The sequence below is a fragment of the Suricata suricatta genome, chromosome 5 (genome assembly GCF_006229205.1).
Source record: "Suricata suricatta isolate VVHF042 chromosome 5, meerkat_22Aug2017_6uvM2_HiC, whole genome shotgun sequence".
Lineage (NCBI taxonomy): Eukaryota > Metazoa > Chordata > Mammalia > Carnivora > Herpestidae > Suricata > Suricata suricatta.
Window position 1 is genome coordinate 84,341,136 of NC_043704.1, and position 8,467 is coordinate 84,349,602.

Consider the following 8,467-nt stretch of genomic DNA (forward strand, 5'->3'; position numbering starts at 1 on the left):
TCCAGGTTTATAACTAGAAATCATCTTATTCAGTCTCCTTATTTACAGGTCAGAAAACCTAGGTCTGAAGATGTCATAGAATGTGCCTAGTTTCAAAAGTGACATAATAGTAGAACCAGGACACACCTCAAGCCTCTTGAATCTCAAACGAATGCCTGCACTATGTTCTCTGATGGACTGTTTCACACATCAAGCTTTCTGTGGAAACTGATTAAAGCGTCACTCCTTACTTTTTAGCAATAGGTTTCTCACAGAAATGTCATGTCTCTTTATGGGAGATATATTCTGGCAGACTGTGCTTTCCAAAGATGGGTGCAACACTATCTCCCATGCCATATGCTCATCAGCATGTATCAGTGCCCCTCTCAGTAAGAGACGGGGTTTATGCTCCAGTTCCTTAAGTGTGGGTTTTCATCTATTATGGAAGTGATGCTAGGTAACTTCTGACACTAATCCTTAGTGGTGATATAGCCTCCCTCTGTTTCATGTAGAATATTTGCCCCTGGGACCTAACTACCATGCTGTAAGGAAGCCCAGGCATCCAGAGAGGTGCCATGGTGATGTGCTGGCTTAGACTCAGCTGAGTTCCCAGATCACAGCCAGCATCAACCACTAGATGTATGAGTGAATGAGCTTTCAGCAACTGATTCCTGCACCCTGCCATCAAGTCACCCCCATTTCTGGATTCATCTATTTCTGGCTGCCATTATAGCCTTTGCTGCTCACAGGGTATTGGTAAAGAGATTGGGAAGAAAGCTGGAATCCATGGTAAGGACAGTCCAATCCTTTTCCCTACTCCTTCCTTATCCATTCCTGTGCTACTGAGGAAAGAGTCAGCAAAGCCCACTTGGGTCCCTGTCTTCTTCCTTCTCCAACCATTTGCTTAGGCTTTTTCTTCTATAAGCTACTTTTTCTCTCCCAAAAAACTCAATTCAAAAGACCTCCTCTTCCAAAAAGATTCCCCTGAGCCCTTTACCTGGAATATCACCCATGTGCACCAGCTATTGGTTGCAGACGATGCCCAGGGTCGAATCACATTTGACACGCTCTGAAGTCAGGGGGATTTCTACTCTGCATTACTTGCATATTGTTGTTATAAATGCTATTGTGGCCACAGTAGCTTTATTTGCTTCCATTATTGGCAGATACTGAGGCCAAAACCAACTTAAACCCCAATGTCCTTTTTCCTAATATGGACTTCTACCTCAGACTAAATTCAGAAACTTCCCTCTGAGCTTCTTGACTGCAGGGATGCATCTTTTGATCTCTTTAGTGTATACTGAAGGGGCTTGGTAGCAGCCTGATATTGCAAGCACTTCAGAGATCTCTATCTTGGGAGACTTTTCACCCCTGTCCAATATTCTAACTGATAAAATTATTTTGAATCTTGAATCAATCATGGTTATATTAACTGTTTAATTTCATATTCTGCCGATTTCCCAAGTATATCTGCTATGGCTTCACATAAATCACTTATTTTTATAAGCCCCTAATAAAATAAGTTCAGAAATAGAAATAGAAATAGAAATACTATGTTCTATGATTTCAGTAGTTTTTAATATACCCAACAATACCATTATTTGGCTCAATTTTATTCTTACCAATCAAAATTATATTATGTTAGATGTGTTTATAAATCTGGAATTGTTCCTGAGCTGATTTATTTACTTATTAATTTACTCATTCATTCATAAACATTTGTTAGAAACTTATATATGCCAAGCACCGTACTAAGTACTAGAAACAGAGAACTAAATAGAGCTGAGTATTTTAGAAACACTGAACAAAAGTACTTGGCCAAGAAGTGTAGTTTTGTTTCTGTTAGCAAAAAATTGTAAACAATGTAAATGCCACCAATATAGAAATAGTTAAATAAGTTATAAATCAGTTTTTACTAATTAATTATATTATATTATATATATTAATTCTAACGATATTACTTATTATAATTAATTTGTTACTACTGTGCAGCACTAAAGAAAAAATAAAATACATTTATGATTCAATGTATAAGATTCTCCAAGACATTATACAGTTTAAAAAAAAAAGGAAGTCACCAATGGATATGGAACAAAACTACATAAATAATTTTTTCTTAAAATCTTATGTGTCTATGGGGCACCTGGGTGGCTCAGTCAGCTAATTGTCCAACTCTTGATTTCAGCTCAGGTCATGATCTCACGGTTTGTGAGTTCAAGTCCCACATTGGGCTTTGAGCTGATAGTGTGGAGCCTGCTTGGGATTCTGTCTGCCTCTCTCTCTGTCCCTCCCCTTCTTGCTCTCTATCTCTCTCAAAATAAACTTAAAAAATTTTATATTTCTATCTATAAGAATAAAATCTTGCCAGCCATTTCCTATGACATGGATGGAGCTAGAGAGTATTATGCTATATGAAATAGGTCAGTCAGAGAAAGACAAATACAATATGATTTCACTCATATGTGGGATTTTGAAAACAAAACAAATGAGCAAAGAGAGAGAGAGAGAGAGAGAGAGAGAGGGAGAGAGAAACCAAAAAACAGACTTTTAACTATCGAAAACAAACTAATGGCTACCAGGAGGGAGATGGGTTGAATAGAGCATGGAGATGAAGGTGGGCATTTGTCATGATGGGCACTGGGCCAGGTGTGGAATTATTGAATCACTATATTGTACACCTGAAACTAATATAACACTGTATGTTAACTATACTAAAACTAAGATCTTTAAAACCATAAAAAAGTACTTACTTCTATAGGTTTATATATTTATAAGCACATGGCAGGAAGGTCTAAAAGGACACATACCAAACTAATGACCAAGGGGGACACCTCGGTTGAAAGTTGTGATCCAGGAGCCCATATCCATTGTCTGTATTCTTTGGATATTTTAAAGAGAGTTCTTTCATATAGTACTGGTATTGTTGTCAATGAATTTTTACAATTAATAAGCTTCTAAAAATAATTGCAATACAGTGTAAGCGCTAAAATAGGCATATGAACAAGATACTATGTGATCCAAAGGAAGGTAAAAATAATCTATCCCATAAAGTTTCCTATTTACAATACCATTTTTTTTACCAGAAATAAAACACTCTATCTCAAATGTTCATAACATAGATACCCAGAGACATAGACTAAAAAGCTACTTTGGCAGTTTATGACGGCTTTGGAATCCTGGTTAATTTGCAGACGTTAGAACCCAAATTATGAAGTGCTCAGGCTTATTGGCTATTCCTGCCAGCAGCAATCTGTGGCGTCAGCACTGTGAGCCTCATCCAACAGGTAAGGAAACAGGAAAAGGAACAATTAGTGTCTTACCCATAATAACTCAATAGTCTGTGACAGGAGCAGAATTTTAAATCCAAAAGACCCTCTGGAATTGAGCCTGCGTTCAAATCAAGAGTAGGATGGCAACAGACGCTGGGTTAGAAGCATCTCCCATCTTCAGGAAACACAAGTAAATATGGCTGACCCCACCCAGTAGATTTCTCTACAGGGCAATGGAGCTCACGCCTGTAAGGCAACCAGGGCGTTTGGGTCTTTCATCCATAGCAAAGCCACAGAAAGAGGCAAGTTTCCAGGAACATTCTGAGCCTGATTCTCCAGGTTCACTCTTCTGCTGCACATCAAACATAAACTCAGCCACCACACAGTGTGCACCGCTATGCCTTGGAGGGTCCCTTTATGTAACAGTGCAGCTGTCCTTACCTCAAGCTAGAAGATCCAATGATTTGGATAAATCTCCTGACATCACTTCCATAAGAAAGAAAAACGTCCATTTTATTCCTCACTTAGCTTCACAAGTAAAAAGTATCCAGAAATGTCTGTGCATGTGACATTTAAATTCAGGGATAAAGCTGAAGCCTGTCACCCTCATTTATTCCCAACAGGTGAGTCAAGAGTGAATGCCGGCAAGATGTAATGCTGAGTAACTTGGCTTTTTTTTCTTCTCGATTTCACTGAGACCCTGTAACCTTATTTGATGCAGTTTTCTGTATTTAATTAATTTAACATTCCAGATTTTTAATTTGCATTTAATTTAACATTTCAGATTTTTAATTTACCAGATATTGTTTATCAAATATTCATTTCAGAGACTTTCACCGTATATACAGTGCATACCCTGCTTTAATTAGTGTGTGGTAAATTAATTTTTCTATCCTTGCTCTTCCATCAGATATTGGATTAAGGAAGTTGCACTGTTTCAACACAGCACATAGACTCGTTTATTAAACCAAGATGGTACATTTCCCCATGTATGTGCATTGCTAGTCTGCTTTCATACTTAACCTGATAAAAACAGTTGTGGTTAAAACCAGAAATCTGTTATTATTTAAAACCCGCTGTTCGGTTTGACAATGGAAGTGTTACATTTTGTATTCTCTCCAATTATTGGATCCAGTTTTGTTCTTATCTGACTCCTGGAGCTGTAAGTCTTCCACACACCCCTCCACCCCATCCTGAGCCTTCTTCTTCTGTCTCCCTGCATCCATGTTATCACCCTCTCTCTCCCTGGGGTACTTGTTAAAAGGAGATTACACTTGTCAACATTCTCTGTCAACTTTTCTCAATGACTCAGACTGTCACAGATTACAAACTTCAGCTTCTCATCCCAAAGTTTTACAGCTTACTTCCCTCTTACTCCTTCCTACCTCCAGGCTAATAATAACCAGTCCCCAAAGTGATACTATATTCAAATTTTGTTGGAAGGGACCATTGTGGAGGGAAGGACCTTATCTCTAGGATTACACTGTAAGCTATTTGAGAACACGCTTTCTTTGGATCTGCACCCCAAGACACACCTTACCATACTCCCTTGTACAAATAGGCAAACAGTACATGTTTGTTGGATATGTGAATAGATGGATGGATAGGTGGATGGTTGAGTGGATGGCTGCATGCACATATAGAAAGATGTCTACTGTGTGCCTGTCATCAACCTAGCTCTTTAAACTGTGTTTTCTTATTTAAATGTTTCTCTTAATAAAGAAGAATGTCCATTTCACTGATTAGGACACCAGAACTCAAAGATGTGAGCTAAGTTTGCTCATAATCTCACAGCTAGCGAGGAGCTAGGCCCAAATCTGAACCTCAATGTGTCTGATGCTCCTGTACAGATTGCACATGGGAAGGTCGGGCTACACACTTTGAAGGCCTGTGATTCGCTGAATGTGCCCTCCCCGTGTATCCTCCATATGTTGAAATCCTAATGTCCAATATGATGGGGCTAGAAGGTAGAAGTTTTGGGAGATAATTAGGTCATAAGGGCAGGGCCCTCATGAGTGGGATTGGTACCCTTATAAAAGAGGCCCCAAGGACATTCCTCACAAGGAGGACACAACAAAAGTCAGCAAGGCATAAGGGAACTCTAACCTGACCAAGCCCGCTCCCCGATCTCAGACTTCCCAGTCTCCAGAACTGTGAAAAATAAGTTTCTGTTGTTTATTAGCCACCCAGTCCATGGTATTTTCTTACACCAGCCCAAACAGTCTAAGACAGGGATCCAGTCCAAAATTAAAACCCCTGTTTGAAATGTATTAATAATTTCAAGGCAGCAGAGCATTAAACCTAATGTGAGGCCCTTCTAATCATGGGGTCTATGAGGCATCACCAGTAACAGGCTGTGCAACCCCCTCCTCACTCCCGAGCTGTCCATTAGAACCTCTGGGTTTCTATATTCAGAGACAGTGTCCCAGCCTAGCTGTCAGAGGCAGAAGCAGAGCAGGAAATTTGAACCTTGCCCAGATGCTTGTAGTAGGCTAGACATACCTCCTAAATAGACTGGAAATGTCTTGAGGGCAAAGAACACCTCCAAATATGATTCTGGCACATTCTTTATGCCTATCAGCACTACCATCACTGCATTCCCCTGATCAGGGATGGCGGGTGGGGACTGGGGCAATAGTGTACTTTACTCTGCAACACCTCACTGGCCAACCAACTGAAGCAAACTCAAGGGTATCTTGCCCTTGTTACTCTGATGAAACAGTAAAAATGGAGGCAGGTAAGGAAGAGCCAAATGGTAGAGGGGAACCCTAAAGAGTACAGTGGTAACAGTCCAGCTTGTGAGCCTGAGAGCCAAAGCTGAGTGTGGCACCCCAGAAAGAATTCTTTTCTTTGAACTTCCATGAGCCAACCTCAGGGCCAGTCTGGTGTGAGCCGAATCTAAGGAGCCCTAGTGTGAAACTCAACACTTTATATGGCCACAGCTAAATGACTGCTCCTCCCCATCCCTATGACCTTCTTACGTGGCTACTATTCTTTTCAAAGGAAAGATAATGACATTGATGAGCTTTTAAAGAAGTCCTTAAGACACCATGAGGTGACAGCCATCGATAAAATATCACAAAGCAAAGACAGGAAAGTCTTTGAAATCCTGTGGAACAGCACAAGACGGTTTTGGCCATTCTGCTTGTGACTTAGGAAAGGGTGCTAAAAACCACCAAATGACAGGTGTGCCCGGCTGTCTCACTTGGCAGAGCAAGGGACTCTTGATCTCAGGGTTGTGAATTGGAGCCCCATATTGGGCACAGAGATTACCTAAATTTAAAAAAAAAAAAAAAAAAAAAGGAAAACCAGCACTGAGGGCATTCAAGATGAGAGCATGTACCAGGTTAAGGGGAAACACTTACTCCTTAACTGCTGAAAGCCAAGTTTTCTTGTGTTTAAGGACAGAGCTCACATCTGTCTTGTCCCTTAAAGAATCCTCAGGGTTCAATGCAGGCACTCAATAAATACAGAAAGACAAAAGGAAAGAAAGATGGCCCAAGGGAACATAAAAGCCAATATAGAAGGATACACCTGCAGGTTTCATTTCTTGGCTATTATTTCCAAAAGTAGATGATGGCACTTGTATACATTCTTTGTCAAGTTGTGTTTTCATGGTTTATACCACATTTAACTTCATCTCTTAGGAACTTGAGGGCCATGGCTGTCACCAAAAGTCCAGAATTGGAGTGCAAGTACTTGATCTTCCCTTCGTCATCTACTTCCGGCCACCAGAACAGCCATAGAGTCCCTGGCGGTGCCCTGCTTGAGGGACAGCACCAGGGCCTGGAGCGGTGTTAGCCAGAAGGCCTGCCTGTCACTCTCTGGAAGACATTCTTTTTTAAATAAATCTTTCATTTTGGAATAATTTTAGATTTACAGAAAAGTGACAAAGTTAGTACAGAGTCCTCATTATGCTCTTCACCTAGTTCCCCATAACGTTAATATCTTGCGTAACCAGGGTACATTTGTCAAAACTAAGACATTACATTGGTACATGACTATTAACTAACATCCAGAAGTTATTCAGCTCTCATCAGCTTTTCCATTTGTGTTCTATTATTTAAAAAATAATGAATAAACTAATTTTGGATACATTTTTTGGATTTACAGAAAAATTGAGCAGGTAGCACGGTCCGGCATACCAATCCCATCCCCACCGTGCACCCCTAGCACATAGTTTCTCCTGCCATTACCATCATCCATGACTCTAGTACATTTATTAAAATAATGAGCCAATATCAATACATTAATTTTTTTTTACTTTTTTTGTTACTTTTTTTTCATGTTTCTTTATTTTTGAGAGATAGAGAGCATGAGCAGGGGAGGGTCAGAGAAAGGGAGACATAGACCCTGAAGCAGGCTCCAGGCTCTAAGCTGTCTGCCCAGAGCCTGACTCAGGGCTCAAACTCATGGACCATGAGATCATGATCTGAGCCGAAGTTGGACCCTTCGCTGCCTGAGTCACCCAGGTGCCCGTTGATACATAATTATTAATGAAAATTTATAGTCTGCATCAGGTTCACTCTTTGTGTTATGCAGTTCTATGAGTTTTGACAGATGCCTAATAACATGTATCCACATTACAGTATCATGCAGAGTAATTTCACCCCTAAGGATCCTCCGTGTTTCACATATTTATCCCTCCCCTCTGGCCCCGAGAACCTCTGACAATGATTGATCTTTCTTACTGTTGCTTTATTTGTGCCTTTTCTGAAATCTCAACTGGTTGGAATCATACAGTATGTACTCTTCAGATTGGCTTCTGTCACTCAGAAATATGGATTTTAAGATTCTTCCACGTCTACATGGCTTGACTAATGAATGTCCTTTTTCTACTTCAGGATCCAATCAAAGGTTAGTATGGAGGCACATTTAGTGTAGAGGCATTTTTTTAAATTTAAGTATAATTGACATACAATATTATGTTGGTTTCTGGTGTACAACATAATGATTCAACATTTGTATACCACTGTGTGTGGTGATGTTTTTAAAACTTCCCTTTTTATGACCAGAATTCTTTTCAAAGGAAGAGATCAATGTTAATGTCCTTGGGTGATTTTTTTTTCCTGCACTTAACATTATATTTATTTCGGTAACAAATATTAATTGAGCTTTTATTATGTACCAGGCATTGTCTTAAGCAAGGAATACATAGATTTGAGCAAGCTTTAAAAAAGCTTTGCTCGCATAGCATTTAAAAACCTTTCCTAAAAATT

General features: G+C 39.7%; 1 long non-coding RNA gene across 1 annotated transcript; it reads left to right on the plus strand.

Annotated features, from left to right (window-relative positions):
* Nucleotides 1-514: 514 nt before the first annotated feature.
* LOC115291979 lies at nt 515-7,138 on the plus strand. The gene is made up of 3 exons (XR_003908746.1): nt 515-768; nt 3,171-3,263; nt 6,896-7,138. It is a non-coding gene; the product is annotated as an uncharacterized LOC115291979 (long non-coding RNA).
* Nucleotides 7,139-8,467: the final 1,329 nt, after the last annotated feature.